This window comes from Astatotilapia calliptera, chromosome 7 (assembly GCF_964374335.1).
Source record: "Astatotilapia calliptera chromosome 7, fAstCal68.1, whole genome shotgun sequence".
NCBI lineage: Eukaryota > Metazoa > Chordata > Actinopteri > Cichliformes > Cichlidae > Astatotilapia > Astatotilapia calliptera.
The window spans coordinates 49,692,310-49,713,089 of NC_137428.1; the positions used below are offsets into that span (position 1 = coordinate 49,692,310).

The 20,780-nt window shown below is 40.0% G+C and overlaps 1 protein-coding gene across 1 annotated transcript in view; it reads left to right on the plus strand.

Moving 5' to 3' along the window:
- peak1 (pseudopodium-enriched atypical kinase 1) overlaps nt 1-20,780 on the plus strand; it is a 111,928-nt gene continuing 91,148 nt past the window's right edge. Inside the window, exons 1-2 of the mRNA XM_026175233.2 lie at nt 1-221; nt 17,111-17,209. The gene's annotated coding sequence lies outside the window, so the exon portion shown is untranslated. The remainder of the gene's footprint in view (nt 222-17,110; nt 17,210-20,780) is intronic.

The window sequence follows — 20,780 nt, forward strand, 5'->3', positions numbered from 1 at the left end:
GTGGAAAAAACTGCAGCGGCTGTTGCTGGAGCCACGCAGAGAGGAGCGGTGTGGGAGAAATCACGGGCACTGGCAAGAGTTGAGCGGCACACACTCACACAGTCGCACAACACAGGCAGATTTTGTCGTTATTCCTGCCGAGGGCGACGCTGTCAGAAGCGGGGTTCATGGCTGCCAAGAAGTGATAGTATCGACGAGGAGCTCTTCGCCGTTCAAAAAAGGTATGGAAAAGTTAGCTATGGGTTCATTTTTCGCCCCCCTTCGCAAAATTGAAAGTGTCTCAGCCACAAGTCTCGCTAGTTTCTTGCGGCTGCCCAAGTTCCAGGTTGTCAGCGAAGGTATGTCGTGTCTTTGAGGAGGGAAAACCCCCCAAAAACTAGCGGTTCCGTGTTGTAATGTCAGATTTGTGCAGGATAGAGATGTGAGGAGAAGCCAGCGGAGAAGTTTGCTAGCCGTGCTCGGCTTCAGCGAACTGAGAGCTAATCAGTGACTGCGTGCTGACTATGTAACATAGCTGCTGCTGCTGTCATAAGTTGAGTGAGTGAAGGCTGAAGTGGAGGGCTACAGATCAGTTTGTTTAAGAACAAACGCACAAACAAAAAGATGCCACTCGTGTGTGGTTTTGCGTACACCTGGTGTGGAATTGAGCCCATCCCCAAAACACAGCTTGGCCGTGTTTACAGAACAGGATAGGCAGAGCTTAACTTTAAACTGCTGACCAAACAGGGGTCCAGGGAACACCAGGGGTCTTTTAGTGGGGAGTGGGAGATGGGATCGTGTGTGTGCGTGTGAGAGAGAGCGAGGGAGAAAGAGAGAGAGAAGTCACCACCCTGAATGGGGATAACAAACACAGTGGAAAGAGGATGTTTCGCTATTCTCAGCACTGTTACTTTCCTCCCCGCCGAACACTCGTGCATTTATGTGCAGATTATATGCAACAAAACTAAAAAAAGAAATCAACTTTCTGTCACATGCATGTAGTGCCCCTATAGATTGTACTGTTTTAATGCATAAACTGCATGTATTTAAAGATCACCTCCTGGTTGTTTGGAGTGAGTGGGTTGCTAGAGTCCTCCTTGCAATACTGATAAACAGGTGTCGGTTCACCAGTTTGTGTGTCATTCTTCCCACTCAGAGATTCAACTGATTGTTAACACTGGGCTTCATGATCACATGATCATCTTACCAAAAAAACAAAAACAAAAGAAAGAAAAGAGAATCCGATCCTCCTGTATCCCACTCAACTAGTCATTTAAATCAAACCCAACAGTGGGACCTGTGTTGCAAAATAGATGCTGTTGTCCTGCATTTCACTGGGACTGCTTTTCAAATGCATCTGTTTGTTGTGTCAGCTTGTTTTTTTCTGTTTTGTTTCTTTAATATGGCCTAATCACAAGGCTGAAATTATAATCTACAGCTTTAAATATAATACAGAATTCACCACTAGTGTTGTGAAAACCTTCCTTAAATTGCTACCTAAAAACTGAGCTCGAGCACCCTTTTTTAAAAAAAGTGATACTTTTGCCTTCCATCTGTCGAGCCAGGCGTGTTATCTGTAGTCAACTGTCTGTCCCGTTGTTTTTGAAGATCGTCATGGATTCTGCGTTACTTTTAAAGAGGAGGAAAAACAAGAATTGCCAGATTTCTTAAAATACCCTTTACTTTGGTCTAATTAAGTATTAATTGGTCTGGTGTTTTTGTTTTGATTTTTTTTTATCGCTGATTGTAAAAGTAAAACTTTCTTCTTTTTCAGTGTTACGAGTCACTGCCAGCAAAAGTTGACAGAAGCGGACGCTGAGCTCTTGATAAACGAGCTCTGCTTTGTGCGTTCATGTGGGATTGAGGTTGTCGGTCCTTGTTTTTGCTTGCTCCTTTCTTTTGTTTTGATTACAATGTCAACAAAGGTGGGCATCTGGGATTGTTACCTCACCCGGTGGAGGCAGACGAGAGGGAGGCCAAGTTGCCGATCTCAGATTTCCCTTCTGATAAGTGCCCTGTGGATGCTTATCCCCCGTCCTGAAGTGTGTGAACACAAAAATTGTTGGATTGTTTGCAGTATCTCAGAGTTGCAAACATACCTGACATTCTTTGTGGTGAGCAACAAGAAGATAGTGTTTTCTCTGGTTGACAGAGCTGCAAGAGGTTTTATGATTCGCTGTTTGACTGATGGAGGTGCAGTCTGGCAGTAGGGCTATATGCTGAGGTGATTGGAGCAAGATATAATAGCATTTTCTTTCTTCTTTTTTTTTTTTTTTTTTGCCTTTGACCTTGCTGTTTGCCCATCACAGATTGTCAGGTGTGGTGCTGATCTATGCTACCAAACTGTAAATGATATAAATGGGATCTAAATGACCTTTTACGTTACACTGGGCTCCTTTTTGTAAATGCCTTGGATGATGCGTTGGCTCGGAGACATGTCTCAGAATCTTTTTGTGTTGTGAACTGGAATGAAAGTTGTCTTTGTTAGCTGGTTAGTTCAGTGACCCAGAGTTTTGCCTGAACTGGGCGTCATTCCTATTTGTTTGTCAAATACTATTTGTTTGGGGTTTTTTTTTAAAAAGTGGATCCTGGTACAGTTTTTTTTCTCAATAAATAAAACAGCCTGTGGATTTCCAAAAAAAAAGTTGTTGTATGAAAACTTAACAGTGCAAACTTTAGTCAGGTGTAACCAAGAATATGACTCAGAATGGCTGAAGAATCTTCATCAGTAGATTATGTAAATGGTAAATGGCCTGTATTTATATAGCGCTTTACTAGTCCCTAAGGACCCCAAAGCACTTTACATATCCAGTCATCCACCCATTCACGCACACATTCACACACTGTATGTGCTGCCTGATTGTTCATTTCACGGGGTCAGTAATATTATCCCTCTGGATAGGAAGTTTACAGTGTTGTTTTTTGAATGTTTTATGAAATTGAAAACATACAAACAGGATTTCGCTCTCCATAAATTACTGTAGTTTGAGCTAATGAGCTTTGTGTTTAAACATCCTTACTCTGGTACAGAGCAGCGTGACAGCGCTGAACACATTAAAGTAAAATATGTTATGGATTAATCTGAGTCTCATGACGAGGTCGCTATATTGATGAAGCTTTATTGATGTCAGTGCCTGGTGCCTATTGTTGGATATTATTCGAAAAAAGTCAGTTTATTACACATTACTTGTTACTTACACAGGTGCTACATTACTCTGGTGTTACTTCATAGCACGTCCTGAGATACACTGCTGCATAATTGCAATATTACCTATACCGTAATGAGGTTTTTCATATTTAAGTGAAAACACAAAGTCGAACAGCAAATCAATATGGGAGTGCCCATGTTGTGTCCAGTTGGAGCATATGGGTTTAGGATTGGAATTTTTAAACTCAATTAGCTGTGTGCACAAAATTTAGATGTCTGAGCAGTAAGAAAATAACTTGCAGTCCCACAGCTTTCTTATTCTTCCTGCTGATCGCTCATTTCTTTCTGCCTCTGTCTACCTCGAGGTTCTGTACGATTTTGTTAGTGCATCCCACTCTGCTGCAGCTTTTAGGCATTTATCAGCCAGAATTGACATGGAGGCACATTTATGCAATACAAAGTCGTTTTCCTCCGGTGTGGGTGGGACTTAATTGAGCTCAAGTATTTTCTGGCAACTTGATCTTTTAGTGCTGCTGTTTGGAGGTTATTGAAGTGCGTTATGTGGGACTGCATGGTTAAGTCAGTGTTAGAGATTTGCAGTATGCATCATCCTTGCTTAACTGCAGAAAACCCGTCATGAATTGAAAGTTATTCTCACACCCTTAGTCTGTCATTTCATTAGAACCTGTGTTTGTTTTTGTTTCAGTTTACAAGAAATAATGCTGATAATTGGTGTTATTATGAAGGTGTTTGCTTTGCGGAAAATTCAGCAACCTAAAAAAAGGTCATTTCTCAGGTGGTAGAAGGTATAAGTATGACTGGACCGAAACAAATCTGTCAAGGATGTGTCATGTGACACCATGACCTTTGATCCTTGACCCCTGAGCTTGCTCTGGGACAAAGGTTTAGCAAGGTAACAGGTGTGACCCAGGGGTTATGAGATGTACACACATACAGCTGCTCAAAGGCATTCCTGTTGTATAAAAGTAGCAGTGGTACCAGATTCAGATCTTATTACTGCAGCTTTTAACCTGGATTTTACGTCAAAGTGAGGTTTATATTTTATGTCTTTCACTCTCTATCAGGTTCATCTTTGCATTCCTGATATACGTTGAGATTGGGGGCAGTAGGCTTTTGACTTAAGTACTTTAAACTCCTTGTCGTTCATGTGAATATTTACTTTATTGCCATTTTGTACTTCAGTGCCACTACAGTTACTTTGGATTGATGATGAGCAGTTAGTGCAGTCCAGCGCAAATATAGCTACAATGGTGAAAGATTTACTCATGTATCAGTATTAATAATGATACAGTCTATCAGTGATTGGGACTATTTTCCTGCATTGATTATCTTTATACAGATTACCATAAGGATGTAAATATTTTTTTTCTCATAAGTAATTTTGCTTAGTACTTTCTTGTAGACAGGCACACCATGAAGGAGTAGTTGTTATACTATTTCTGAGCCTGCTTACAAGATCCACATGTGCTTTGCAGTGACTGTGCTCTGCGGTCACATGGATGGCACATGGATGCCCCCACAGTGCCTCTGTGACCAAAGTTGAGCCTCACACAATGGATCTGGAAACCCCCACCACTGTCGTTAACATTTATTTCAATATTCCACACTCAGTTGTCCATGCATTCACAAATAAAGGCCTGGCTGTACTTAACTTGTGATTTGAAGCACACAGAATTTATGGGAAAAACATCAGTATCAGAATGAGAATCAGTGACATTCTCAGGATTTCATACTGGTAACATTTTAGTATACAATGTGTGTAGTTCATCTAATTCCTGGAAAAGAACAAAACGCAAACTTGAAACAACTAATGTAATTCTTCTCTATGCTGCTAACTTAGAAGTCCAACACACATTACAGGCAGCTGTGGTGAAGTTAGCCTGGCAACAGTCGAGTAATGGAGCCATGAAGCAGTCACGCTTCCTGTGACCGGGCATGTGTAGTGTTTGTTGTGGACACAATCAAGAAAACTAGTTGAAAGTACATGTTGCTACCAGGATTGCATGGACTGAAGTTTAGCCAGTTGACAGAAACAATGTAGTTTTATATCTTTGTTTTTTTTTTGGTCAAAATGTATTATTTCAGTATAAGTAGCAAACTTGTTTAAAATTCACACGTACCTCTTTTTTTATTTTTTTATTTATTAAATGCCACAGTCCTTGTTCACCTTGTTACATTGTGAGGCATTTGGCCATGTTGCTGTTTCACAGCAAAAACACTCCTGATTTTAGAAGGTCATTGGATCCTGATAAAGTGCAGTGTGGGCTAGAAGCCATCTCCAAATCTTCAGCTCTGTCTATGATCGAGGCAAAGCTGGAGCCCGATTGTGTTTTGTTTGGGAAGTCTGGTCTCGGTGTAATTCATGCTGGCAGCTCCAGGTCGCGACTTCTTCTGAGTACATTTTGCAGCTATCAGGCAATAACACTGCGCTTACCAAAAGTCAGTGTAATGTCATCCAAGTCATCCAGGTAGGAAAATGTCAGAAGAAGTTCAAATGAATTTACTGGATGAACGGCAGAACTATTGTTATTGTTGACTATTGTTATTTTTTTTTGTCATTCATGAAATCAGAGATATTTCATGTATTCAGTAATTCAGTGTTAGTAGCTGGAAATACAACTGACATTTTTCAGTTTTTTTCTCTGATTTCTGTGACCTGACATGTCATCATTCCAGTTGGCTCAAGTGTCACCACTTTTTGAGTCAGTGCTGGGAACACTGTGGATAATTAAGATCACAGCAGCATTTGGATCGTATGTCAGCCACAAGGCTTCTACTTCTGCCTGGGTGTTGGATCATTTAGAAATGGGACATTCAAGTCTCACCCACAGCCAATTTGTGTGGGTCTGTGTGAAAGTTGGTGTCCTCATACATGTGTTATTTATGTGCTCAAACGTGCATTAAAGCAGTGGGACAAAGCCTTAAAAAAGCTAATAAGATTTGTTTCTGTGTTGGGCCTCAATCCAAATACCTAGCAAAATCTGCTCCAGGATTTATTATTCAAACGGTAATTCGCAATGTTAATGTTGCTAATCTTTACTGCACTGGCTTTGTTTTCTATTTTGAGGTCCCATTCACTCACTGTTGAAATGTTTAGTTTAACCTTTAGAAGAATGTTGACTTTGCAAACATTTGTGATTATCTGGGAAATTCAAGGCTGTGGCTTTGTTGATAAGCTGTTAGCTCAAGTGCTGACCTTGAGAATGTAAGTCTAACGAGCTATCAGCCGAGCTTGTGTTATTATAAAGCGGTGGTGCATATAAAATAGATTTCACCAACATCGATGTTTGCTTGTTTTACAGACGCACATTACTTGCATTTTTTAATTCATCCATTAGACGAGTAACATGAGACAGGAGCAATCAGACAAAGAGTTTACTGTAGACTTTCCTATTATATTAAGTTATGACCCATATAACTTTGGCCTAAAACATAATGCTGCTGCTCGCCCCGTGTCAAACTTTGCCCTTTCGCTAAAGTGTGTCATTCAAAAGTGTGTCTCCTCTTCACAGAGCAGCAAATGTTTGGCTTTTTAGTACATCCCAAACTGGCTTATTGGGCTAAAGCTGCTCCACCAGTGATTTAATGGTGTCAGATATTCTCCTTTTGATCTCACTAGTGAGTGTGAGATAGACTATTCCTGTCATCATCATCATCATCATCATCATTGTCTTGTTGGGTCCATAAAACCAGGGCTAGTGGTGACGTAAAGCCCCTTTTATTATTGACGTCTTCCAGACCTTTCACCGGTTCGACTGCTTGTAAAAACTAATGCAGGGCCTCATCAATGTCTAGTTAACAGCTGATTGATGTGCGTCATGTCAAATATTACATTAGCTATTGCTTTTGGTGGTTAGTGGAAAGTGGATGGATGATAATTGAGCAGTATGGAGGCTGAAAGCTATACCCGTTTTGATTTTAAATTCACTCCTGTGTGTCAGATAGCGCTAGGCTGGAGGGTAGTGCCATTTACATTGGCAAGAAGTTTGGGAACCCTTTGGAATTACCACGTATTTCTGCAGTGATTATGGGATTATATGGACCAGCAACCTTGATACTGGTGACTGGTTGACCACGTTCATCTTTGTGTTATATACTAACTGGGCTATATTAAGTCAGAGAAATGTGCGGGCTGTCACATGCACTTTTTGTTTAAAGTGTAATAATAAAGGAAATGCTGAGAAACAAACCAGGAAGCTCAATAAAGTATTCTTTAAACTTCTTTGCTGTCTTAGCTCCTTATGCCTCCCTCACTGTGAGAACTAACACAAATTGCTGCCTAAGGCTGGGACAGAAGACGGCCAAATAAAAGCTAACAATATGTAGAGGGAGATCAAAATCAGGGCGAATCTGGTTTCCAATTTCATTTAGAAGCTGAGTGCCTCCAGGCTCGGTCCCACAGTTCTGCATTTCTGGTGATTAAATCTGAGATGAATTATAGCGCTGGCTTTGGCAATCTCACAATTCAGTTCAGGTTCTCTGTGTGACGATTAAATCCGGAAATGTAAATTTATTCTCCCTCCAGTTCTCATGATGTCGAATCATTCCTCTTCTTTGCTCACTGAGCTACAGGTTGCATTTAACTGACATTCAAGATTAGGGGTGGCAGGATGAAGGAAAGACACTCTGCCATATTCAGGTACTCTTTGATCATTGATCGAAGATCTTGATTAGGACTTTTTTTTTTTTTTTTTTTTTTTTTGGACACAGACTAATAGACTAAGGGCTTTTTTTCTTCACCTCGCTAGAGTTCCTTGAATCTCTTTGTGTCACATATTTATTGTGCCAATAAATCAAAAATGCAGTCTGGCATTTGGCTTGTTTGAATGTGATCTATAAGATAGAAGATTGCTGGTGTTATTGCAAATATATCATTTTCCTCTTTCTGTCACCTACCTATAATAGGAAGGGTAATAAGGGGTAATGCCAATAACTGAAGTAAAGATGTTTTAAATGTAAACCTGACGTTCCTAACTATACAGACGTGCTCATACATCTGAGGTCGCCCTGCTCATGTGCGTGCTGTACACCTGCACACATTCTCGGCACAGTCATCATACATCTCTGGAGCAGGTGAACAATATCCCCTGCATCACCAGTGTTTCTCAGCGCCGGCTTTTGATCTAGGACAGTGTTGGCATCAGGCTGGCCTAGTGACTGCTTTAGGGGATTTGCTCTGACAGAGTTTTACACTGGACCAGCGTTACCGAACAGGGAAACAGAAAGCCCTCTGACAAAACCTGTCTAAGAGGAGGGGGAAAATGCTCTCTCTGTCTCCATGTCTGTAGTTTTCCTTTTTTTAAATGTTTTTTTTTTTCATGTTGAATTTTGGAGAATAGCTCCAAGTTGTGTAGATTTAAAGGAAGTGTTACATGAGCTGTATTGAACTCCATATATGGCAGGATAATCTCCTCTTCGGGCATCAATCTGCGGTGATGTATCTGCACAAGTATTTGTTTGAGTTAGGACAAAGCCTCGGTGAGGGGTTGTAGCTGCAGCGATGCCAAAACAATTCTGGCCTGCTGGAATGTGTTGAGAGCACTTTTGGCCAGCCTTTAACCTCAGTAACTCTTGTGGACTCACCTTGCATCTCAAAATAACTTGCTCCACGTCGTGCTAAGATCTCTCAGACATAACTCGAGGCTCTTGGACTTGTTTACCATAGCAGTGAACGTGAAAGTTAACTTTTCAGGGTGAACTGCAGTTGGTTTTGTTGGATATCAAAAAGGCTGTCAGTGATACAGCTTTGCCTGTAGAAAGAAAAGTCTTATAAACGATGCTTTTTGATGCAGGGTTTTGCTGAGTTTCATAGTTGCTTTAAGGTGCTTCCTATTATTTAGTCTCATAAATGACAGATGAGACGAACTGGGGCTATGAGCGTGGTTCTTTACAAATCCACGCTATGTAATGGTTTCTTTTTCTAACATTGCAAATGCATTAAACCTTCTTTCAGCGTTCTAAATGCTTAACTAGGTCATCATGACTCAATTGTTCCCATTTAAATGTGAAATGTAGAAATTGTCTGTTTTTTATCTTTTGCTCTTACAGTCAGATGGACTGTTTCTAATCTTGTTCTAATTCACTAATGAACCCGACTGACTTCAATATTTGTCTTCAGTTGCTTCGGCTTTAGCTGATTTGGGCTTTGGGAACATTGTGTTAAGTGCTGTCTTGAACTGTAGCGGGTGACTGAAATGTATGCTGGCAGTGTCGCGTTTCTACAATCTAATCACTGTTTTATTACTATTTTGTTCAGCATAGACCATCAAGGAGACTTAATGTCAGCGAACCCAATTTTCACATCATAAAGTGAATAGTGTAGAGTTGGCACATAAATTACTGGCAAAAATAGAGACCCATTTGGGTGTGGACGGTGTAGTAAAATTTATAGCTGGGCAGTTAATATGCCCAATATTACAGTATTGGTGAGATTTCAGTAACATGAAAATCACATTTGCTATCACATGAAATCGTAGAGTGAAGGTGGATAAACAGACACAGCCGCCTTATTAGGAGTATATGAAATATAAAGCACTTTAGTTACATCATAAAACAGAAATAAAATAACAACAACATGAAACCACAGAACCAAAACAATAAAAACGATCTGTTCAGTGGTTTTGATAAAAGATTTAAAAAAAAAAAGATTTTCATTATTTGGCATCCCGCTGCTGTTTTTACATGTAGTGATCATATAGCTTGTTGGCATTGATGTTTGCACTTATAGTGGCATAAATGATTCTGTGGGCAGGAGGAAAAACAAATGAAAGACATACAGCCTTGAATTAATTACCTTTATTGTAATTCGTGAACACAAGTGGACACGTTGTTAAATGTGTAAGATTACTTACTTGTCTCTCTTCTGCTGTTCTTGGAGTTTTTCACAGTGGATGGGGGCAAAAATAAGGAGATGTGATCAAGGAGCACAGTCGCATCAGTCAAAAATATCCTTCTGTTTTCTGTCATTTAATGTTGTCCATCAATCAGTATAGCCGCTCTACACAAAACATTAATTTCAAAGTGTCCTGAAGTCTGCGACGTGAACTTCTGATGCAGCACAGATATATTTAGGGGTGTGTGGGTGCGCAAGTTCAGAAGTGAGATAAAAGGAAGGCACAATTTATTATGATTGTCATAATAATGATAATGTCTGTTTAATGCATCAGTGTGGAGATGAGCTAAACATCGCCTTGACTGGCGAGCTGTTACTGCGCACTTTGACCATCATCGATCAACGGCATCATCGTCCATCAGCACAACCCTAACATCCTGCATGTATTATACCGCAGTGCAGTAAATGTGAAATAAGCACCACAAACCACATCTAGAAGAATCATCATCATAGAGTTGAAGCAGCATTGGATTTATAGCAGGACCTTTGCAGTGGATGGTACTGTTTTTGACTCTGTAAACCTCGTAAAGTGGCGAGTGACCGCTCGCTCACAGGTCTGAGAAGTAGAAATTTTCAAATTAAGGTCAAGCTCGGTAGTAAAAGTTGGCTTTGGCCCATAAATGATTCATCTTTTGTCCTTCCTTAGTCCTGTGAGTTAAATCTACATTTGGACTGAACAGAAGAGCATTTCAAAAGCTGTGCACTTTACAGTGAGAAGAGCAATCGTACCTTATTCTGTCACCTGGCATTTCGTCGACGTTACACAACATTCACAAAAAAGCCTCCCAGCATTCACCACCTCCCCACTTGTAAACAAACATCTCCTGCCTGACCTTGCCTGACATAGCAAGACTCTTTCCCACAAATAATCCTGTTGGTGCTGCTCAAATTAAATTTGCAGACTCACCCCTTTTTTAAGTTGCCCAGCAGAGCGAGGGAACATCTCAAATTACATTTTTAACTCATCGAAGCCCCCCCGCTTCATTCTCTGTCACACTGAGTACACACACACACGCACACACACAGCCTATCCACACTGTGATCTCATTAGCAATAACAGTGCATGTCATATCTCTGTAACTCCTTCCTGGTGGTGCAAGGGCTTGATGAAGATCATGGTGCGCGACATGATCTTGATCGCATGAAGATTGAATGGGAAGAAAACAAACACTCCCATTCCTTCAGACTCTGGCCCACACCCCAGCCCATACCACAGCTATATCAGGCTAGCAGCTCATCGGGGACCCCTGGCAAAATGTCTGCAGGGGATGAGACGAGTGTGACGTGTCTGTCTGAGAATGTTGGGAAAGAATAAGTGGTGGATGAGAGAAACAAGTTTGCAGATTTTGTGTTTGAACTAACTCGTTGCCTGTGAAATTTCATGGTGATCATGATAGCAGGTCGGTGTCCAGCCCAGGTTTTGGCATTCAGCCACTAGATTTGGGCCAGGAACAGAAGAAGGAGGAGGAGGAGCTGGGAGTGCTATGATCCAGAGGACTGTTGACTGACAGGAACAGAGGTTGTGCACAAACTGGCCAATGAGCACGTGGCTGGCAAACAGGATACAGCAGCACAAGCTCCATTATGCAGTTAATTTTTTATGTCTGGATTCAGTCCTGGGATGGCATATTGTGAGATCAAAGTAAAAATATGATGCTCAGACATAAGGGTTCGTTCCTCCCTCGGGTTTTCTTTGGCATATTAAGGAGGAGTTTCATTAGAAATGTTGAGTGTTTGTTTTCTTCGCTTCGCTGAAGAGGAAATAAGATGTAAAGATGTAAAAATAGAGCATACATGCGTATCTGGCTTGCAAATTTCTCTTTTTTTTGCCAGCACATCTTTTTCTCTCCAAATACAAGAGTAGAGCACCTGCACCAACATGTGACAGAGTCTCTGCTGATGGTAGCATAGGAGATCAGAGATAAGAGAAAGTTTGTTTCATTTGCGATGAGTAATGATGTGGGACACAAGTTGTTATTAGGCAATAATGTTATTAATAGTAGATATAAATCAAAATCTTTATTCAAATCTCATTTAAAATAAACATGACTTCAATACATTTAGAAATCAAGAATTATTTTACTGACACAGTCATACCAACTCATTCATATTTATTCATACTACTTTATTCAAAAAGTGCTAAAGTTAGTTACCAAGTGTACTTTGACAATAGATATTTCCAGCCAGCTCACTCAAGTTAAGTCTGTGCATGAAAAACTAAGCTTCATCTTCCATATAGTATCCAGCTTAGTTGGAAATCAGACTAATTTTCTTGATTAAGAGCTCAACAAACAAATTTCCAGAATCCAAATGAATGGATGAAAACACTTAAAAGCAAATGTTTCACCTTCCAGGGCTCATCATAGATGTGATCAAAGATTTGGATAGAACAAAGAAGACTTTCAAATTTTTTTTAAGATTGTTTTATGTTTACATTTTCTTTTTTTTAATTTAAAAGCTGTTAGTTTCATTTGAAACAAGGGAAACTAACTAGCACTAAGCTTAGGGGAGTGTAACATACTTGAGTGTTTAATTGCAAAGCAGTGAGCTACTCTGTTTGGATAAAGCATTCCTCTGCAGTGTACATTTCAAAGGGACTGTCTGCTGGATTTTACTCAGCGCTCCGTTTGATTTGCTAATTTCCTTCTCTGACTCCCGATACCTTTCTTGTCAGCTCAAACAAACAGCTATGTTCAACAATTGTATTTCTTTCTTTGAAGTTTTTATTCTGACTTAATATAAGCTGTACCTTTAAATCATTATGTCTGAACTTTATGCTATTTTTAAACTTGCTCACCTTTTGGGGCCTAATGGGCTATTAGCTTGTAAGTCAAGTCTTTGAAAGGAAAAGAAAATATGTTCGCACAGTTAACAAGATGCTGTATGCTGTTAAAGTGTTGGTGCAGGAGACAAATTGTCGCTGGTGAATTTTGGGCAGAAAACCATATTTAGTGAGAAAGATGAAGACACCTTTGGAGAGCTCTTTAAAGACAGGTGTCTTTGAAAAAAGGAGGAATTCATCTCCTATTGGATGAGATACTTAATCTCATGTATGTATCAGCGTGGCTGATATATCAACCACAGTTGGCTATTTGGTATCTGCATCCATAAATGAGAATCTAAAAAGCAGATATGGGAGAAAGTTGACAACAAAACAAGATTATTTTTAAACTGCGTTGTCATATTATGTTTTTATTGAGTCATAACTACACATAACAAAAGTCGTCTGACACAGTATCAGTCAGGCTCTGATTAGCAACACCTTATAGTCTGAATTCAACTTCACACGTGCATGCTCTTTACATAACGGTAGCAATAATGTAAAAACATTGCGTTCATGCAGAAGGGAACGTTTGCCTTGGAGTTTCAATTCGATCCTGAGTGATGCCTTTCAGCCATCCTAATGAGTTTACATCACTCCATGTTTTATCTGGCTTGCTGCAAGGGGAGACAGTCTTAATGGTTACCCTGTGTTTTTTCTTGTCAAAGCGCGTTTTCTCCTTTCTTTGTGCCAACTGAAGTTTCTAGAGCTTGGTGAGTCTCCCAATCTGTAATTAGTGCCAACCATAAACAACTGGAATCCTGCTGAGCACTGCCACGGGTGGCTGCCCTCACCACGGCAATCTGGAGTTTCCCTTTTGTCCTTGGATGTGTCAGATGTAGAGCCAGCTTCCCACCCTGGGAGTTGAACAGTGGGCCCACTGTATTTAGAGAAAGGGAAAAGAAAGCCGGGGAGTTTAGAAGGAACATAGATCGAGAAAAATGTATAAATACTACGAAAGCAAGACAATTGAAACATCTCACATTAGGCCTGTGATAACAGGATTTTATTAAGCAGCATGGAAGACGTCAGGCTCCCTTTCTGTCCTCCTGCAGAATCGCATTTAAATATAGTGACCGATGCCATCTAAATACAATGCAAGGCCCTGACTCTTGGATCGGATCTGGTGCTTTTTCTGCCCTGGCTCTAAGATGCCCATTAATGACATCATGGTTAATGTACTACTTGGTAGCACTCCATTCCAGCTCATTGTTTAGCATTGCATGGTTATTCTTTCACACATATTACATCTACTCAGTCACTTGTCACAGTCTGCTTAGGTTACAAGATGCTTGAGTCATGACATAATCCATTTACCAGAGAGACGGAGTGGCTGGCTGATGCTGAATGAGGTTGGAGTGGGGGGGTTTTGTTTTTGTTTTTTTATTCCTGGTGAATGCATTTAGCACTATCCAGTGACTGGATTTGAGCCTCTTTTTTGCTCAAATATTTCCTCTGAGGGTCATGGTAAAGTTGTTATCTTATGAACAGGGTCTTGGCCTGAAGATATGCTCTGTGGACCATAGCAGTCAGCTGCCCGTCCTGTGACTTCCTCGCCTATTTACCCTGGACATACAGCTAATGGAAACACATGCAAGAAAGGGACAAACATCTGCACATCCCATGAAGACAACAGAACCTTATTTTGAATGTTAAACTCCTTAAAACTGAAATCAAGGCTTTAACATGTCCTTTGGTGTTTTATTTGTATGATATTTGAGTCCACCCTGTTTCCCGGGATAGGTGTTTTGTGAGGGGTGACAATGCACACAAGGTTCTTTGTTCAGCATAAAGTGAAGGGTAATTAATACCTGTTAAACACAGATAAAGAAGGCAGGGTTTTTATGTATAACAGACCTTGGGATGCATGAGTTTGTCACAGAAACAGCGAGCTGAGCAGAGCAGAGGAGCCTCATGATGATGATAAAATCCTTTTGAAGTTTCTCAAGTTTCCCACCACAATTTACACAATGAAAGTTGTCTTTTTTCTAAATGTGAGTACATTCTGTGAATTCTGTCACCTTGCGGTTTAGGAATAAGCACTGGGGTTTCCTCTTATACTACAAAAAACCAAACCCTACTCCCTTTAGCCTTGTTTATTCTTCTAGCAGTAAACCTAAGAGTGGGGACGAGCCAAACTTGGGAAAAATAGGCAAATTCATTGAAAATTAGCAAGTCGACTTTTTCGAGATGTGACTTCATCATTACTTCTGTTGTTGCAGGGTGGGATCAAAATCTTCCCCGTGGTACTGAAAATGTTTTTTTAGTATTTTCCTGCGTATCGGTATTTTAGCATCATGGCAGCCCTCATAGCTTTACACTCCGTGTCTCTGTAAATCAAATACTTTTGCAGTGATCCTGTTCACAGGATTGCTGTAAGCTATCATGCATGTGTCTTTAAAACTTTGCATTTCTGTTCAGAGACCATAATGTCATGTGTGATATGGGGGGTAGTAACACGCTAAGCCCTTGATTCGGGTTCTGTTGAGTTTGGCATGTTTCGTTCCCATAGAGATTTCTTTTGATCAAACGGGCTGCTGAACATGCGAGTTGTCATGTCAGAACCTGTTACAAATCCTACTCTCGACACAGCAGGTCGATTCAGCCTTTCAGTTTTGATCTTAGAGTAACGATTTCCCAAACGTTATACATGAAAGATGTCCATAGCGCAATCAGCCGCTAGTAATTCATCAAAGTTTGCAGAGCCATTACAATATAGGCACAGAACAAGCAGTGGGTGCAGTAGTGCTGTTGGGATGCAATAAAACACTTTGCAGTGGCAGTAGCCTAGTGTGCTCAGCTCTGTATCTTGCCTCATTACCATTGCTTAACTGCCATAAAGAGTTGTGCAGCTCCTTGTGTCTGTCTGCCTTGTAGAAACACTGTAGTGCCCTGCCGATTAGAGCCAGAGGAAAGAAGTGTTCGAGCATAAACCTGGGGAGAACTGACCTTTTTAAATTCATATGTGGAGCACTTCCCCCTGACTTCTTATGCAACTTGTCACGCTTATTGAGACTTGTGGCATCTCAGACTCAGTTTCTCCTTCATTGTCCCTCTCATACCTTACAATTTAAAAATACTGCAAAGAGTAATGACTATTAAAAAAAAGTGGCTTCATTCCTAGTATAAATGTTCACCAAATACTTGTGGGTACTCCCCAATATTGACACATTCCCAGTACTCACACCTGCCGACCTCCCCCACCCTCTGCCAATATTAGTGTTGGATTATACATTAAGGGCCTAGTCATGTTTAGCAAGTTGACCCTCTTAAAACAAAACAAACAAAAAAAAAAACCTTTCAGTGTAGACTCCCCAGCCCCCAACTCTAACAGTTTAGAGCCACTAGCAGAGGTCTGCCCTAACAATTCCTTATATAGCTTGGTTTCTTGCCTGAGCAGACTACATTATAAGTGGGCAAATCCAGAATGCCATGCCTACAGGGATGACTTTAGGGCAGGGGAGTGGTTCATGTCTAATTTCTGTTGAGTCATGGCTTTTAAAGAGAAATCAGGATGTGATGTGTTGTGGAGAAGGGGTTTGGATTGGCTTAGTCTGTTGGCATAATTAATGCGAGCTGAGGTTTGTGACTGGTTGATATGAATGCGTATGGAGATTATGACACACCAAGAGGGAGCGGTGTTTTGCCAGCCTCATTCCAAGCTTGGTGCTTTGTGGACAGGCACTGACCACAAAGCACAAAGAAGATATTTTATTACTATGTCTGATTGCTCCTACTATTGCTGTTATTAATTATATTTGCCCTTGTTGAGTAGAGCACTTCTTTATTTCTTGCCTTAGACTGTGTGTTGGTGCTTTTAGTGAAAAAGCAGGATAGCGGCGAGAGTCCTGCCTCCTCTTAAGAGATTTTTTAGGTTAGTTTTATCTGTAGTTAAGATGATGAAGCAGCTCGCGCTCCGCGTTCCCTCCCCCAGCATTATTAACCGTGCCGTCGCTCAGCGCCGTACCGGTCTCTTGAAGAGAAAAAATTATCTGTGAACTCTTGATTTCCAAACTTTTCAAACTGCACAATTGTCGTTTCTTTCTAGTGGAACTCAGACTTTATCAAAATAAAGTTTTTGTTCTCAACTTGTGTTTTTTTTCCCCTTAGTTTTTTGTCATTTTGAAACAGAAATCAATTTCACGAGCCTATATACAGGATCTGACTTGTCAAAGGAGCTTACTGGGCTGCGTGATGATGACATTAAGCTGACACCTGTCTTCTTTTCTCTTGCTTTTCCTTTGTGCAGGAAAATTGCTTCCAGACGACCTTTGCCTTTTTCTGAAACACCACTGCTTTTGTCAGCCTCAGAATACTTCAGCCCACGCGGAGCCACATAGCTGGGCAGGTAAGCTAAGTCTTAAGTTGTTGTTTTTTTTTACTTACTGTCATCTGCTGGACTCCATTATTGATTATATTGGAACTGCGTTTTCAGTTTGTTTTAGTCTTTTTTCTTGGACACTCTGTACTCTTCTACTGAAGTGTCCATTTTGGGGGGTTGGAAAATATTGCTGATCCTGGCAAGTAAATACCATTTATACATGCATTATGTTGGGCTGTACAAATAAATTGTAGCAGATCAAAGTAGCAAGAGTAGAGCTTAAATATCACCAAGTCTGGTAAGAATTCCTTATTGACTTAGAATTAGCATCTCCAGCCCACCTGGAGAGAGTTGTATTGATGTAATAATCTTTCTGATAGCTCTGACTCAACACTGTATCTAGAGCAGGGGGGTCAAACATAAGGCCTCAGGGCCAGAATTGGCCTGAAACAGACACCAATCCAGCCCACCGGGTGGCTTTGGGAAAATAAAAACAAAACCTGTTTTACAGTCGAAGGACAGTCTGGGCAAAAGCATGCCAGGACTTTTCTCTGTAGTCGTGCTAACAGATTTCTTTCATTTACTACAACAGCATTTCTTTATCATGTTCAAAAACTGAGACATAATGTTGAAACTGTAACTCTTTTGCTTATATTAGGATATCTCACGGATTAAATGTGTAGTTAAACTTCCTTACCCTGACAGAAAGGGGAGTTTCACTGGTCCGACCCACTTAAGATCAAAGTAGACCGTGTGTAGCCCACAATATCCAATGGGTTTGACATCCCTGATCTCGAGCAAACGTGGTTCATTATAAGTGGGGTTAGACGTGCTCAAACAGGTACGCCATATTGTGTGCTTCAGTTTTTGCGCTCAGTGCCTGGGCTGATGTTTAATAGTGTCTTTGTGTGTGTGGCCCCACCATAAAACTTCTCTTCTGTGGCCAGTATTCTCATGCTGACACAGAAGTGCCACATAAAACACAAATTTTTCAAACTGTGTAACATTCTGACCCTGGTAACTCGGCTCCTATGAGTATGGGTGTGTTTATGTGTAGCTTAGTGTAAGTCTATCCACAACACAGCTGTATTTGAGTGAAACACGCCCATCCCAAGTCTTACTGAGAGGCCCGGCATGCATCACACTGTGATTGTACACATGACCAAGGGAAGAGGTCAAGAACATGTCCAGGCATATTTCTTTTTTTTCCCACCGATTCCCAGGGCTACACTGAAAATCAATGTTATTTTGAGTGTGACGGTGAGGAAGTTTTCAAGTTCAAGAAGTTTTGGAAAATTTTTATTAGTAGTTGACCTATGTGTTAAAGATTGTCTCCCTTGGCGTTTAATTCAAGCTGTGTCCAAGTTATTCAATTGATATACAGCCATTCCTTTCAGCATTGGCTCATTTTCCTTTTTCTGGGAAGTGATTTCATCCTTCCTGACTTCATGACTTCATGAGTGTTGGTATTTCAAAATTGTAGCTTCACATCATCAACAAAGCTCTGGCAGCTATTTTTGGACATTGTGTTTTTGTTCTTTGGTACCTATTGCCATCTCTACTTTGACAACTTGGACTATTGTTGTGTTGTCATAATAAGGCTCTTACTTGTTATTTCTGTTTTGGATTTCCACATTAGCCATATATATTTTTCCATGTCCTTTGTTTCTGAGCTTTGTGATTTGATACAAATTGTCTGGTGTGTCTTACAAACATAAATTCTTCCGTTAACTGCAACAGCAGTTCAGTTTTCTCTTTGCACCTTTATTTTTTAAACAGAGTGTTTCATTGTTTAATGGTGGCAGATTTTAGAAAATCAGGGTAGTTTTTCTTCAGCTGTTATAGTAAATGAATCTAAAATGTCATAGTGCCTGGTCTTAATGGATGCCTTAGCAAAATTCTACATTTGTTTTGAATTTAGATTTTTTTTTTTTTTTTTTTTGGTAGAAGATTAGTGTGCATTTTGAAATGTCTTGACAGTCCTTTGTCTCTGTCTAGGCTAGTCACGACTCAGGATCTCATCAGTAGATCCCAAATCATCTAGTCTTACAGAGGATCAGAGAATCTTTAGGGAGGGGAAAGTTGAGAGGCTTGGATTTTACATAATTGTCTTCTAAACGCTGATTCGCTGATAATGTGGCCATTAATCTGATTGAAGTATCTAAATGAGGGACACACACTGGACTTCCTGTGGGGAACTTCATTAGTAGTTTTTGAGGAAAATGGGGGGTTGTGTACGATAATGATTATCCATGAATATGTAGCAACAGATAAGTCTGCTGGATATTGCAACTTTATAGTAGAGATAGGAATTATGCATTTATGCATGTCTGAATCACCACTTGGTCATTTTGCTGGGAAAAATAGAAGCAGTGATTTATTGAAAGATGCGCAAACATGCATGGAAATACACTATAGAATGAGATGTATCTCTCAGGTCTGTGTTAGGTCTGCATCTGCTGTAAATGGCTTTTTAGGCCTCTCACTTCTTTTTGTTCATATTTTTAAGGACACACTCCACACAATTCAACATTTTTGGCTAATAGCTGAACAAGGATCACCTTGTCGGTGCTATTTCTGTCAAACAAATTTATCTTTTATATTTTTAATGCATTCAACTAAAGATGGGGGGGTAAATGTGTTTTTTGCAACAGGCTGCTAGTAATAAGGCGCCTAAGGAGACAACTGGTTCTTTACTCAGTTGTCTCTTATGTGTAGACACAACACTGGTTCATTTATTGAGATAAATGCCTTTTTTATGCTTGAACAATTCATAGGACAGTGTTAAGTAATACAACAAATTAAAAAAAAAAACAACAACATTCCTTTGAAAATAGTCAGGTACAAGGTATACTCTTGTAGATTCAGAACTTCAACATTTAGTGAAAAATCAGCTGCAACACCCTCAATCTGACTTTGACTCCATCCTGCTGGCTTACTTGCCTCAATTTCACATCTCCAAGAGGTTTGTGTGTGCCACAAGTACAATTTAAAAAAAGCTATAGCTATAATATTCCTTGTGAAGTTTTGTTAGTTCCCCAAAGAGTCTAGCTAAAGTCTAGTCTAGCTAAAGCAGAGGAGTTAACTGGGAATTGCACGCTAACATGATTTATCTGGGGTTCTACAGATTCGTTATTCTCTGAGCGTTAGCAGAGCTGCTGGAGATAATGTTAATTTCCAATTAATAAAGCGTGCTTAGTAGTAGGAACTGGGCATGAAAAATATAAAAATGTTCAACTTTTTAAAGTTTAAAAGTTTAAAGAAATGAAAACAAGTATACACAAGTATAAAGTATGGTCTCAGAAGCTGTGAACACAGGTGAATTAAAATACAGATTTTGTAATGGCATCTCGATACAAACCCTCCATAGATGTAATCTTTGAAATTCTTTAGTTTTCCCACAACAAGACCTGCTATGCAGAGGTTAGGTATTTTGTTTTTATGCCATCCTGGCAGCAGTTAAAAATTAGTTAATTAAGAAGACATTAAAGCTTTAAGAAACAAATTGTAAACCCAAATCAAGCAAATATATAAATAAGACAGCTACAAATTAAAAGAAGTTAGATCCCGTTTTTAGTTGGAAAGTCAATTAACTATG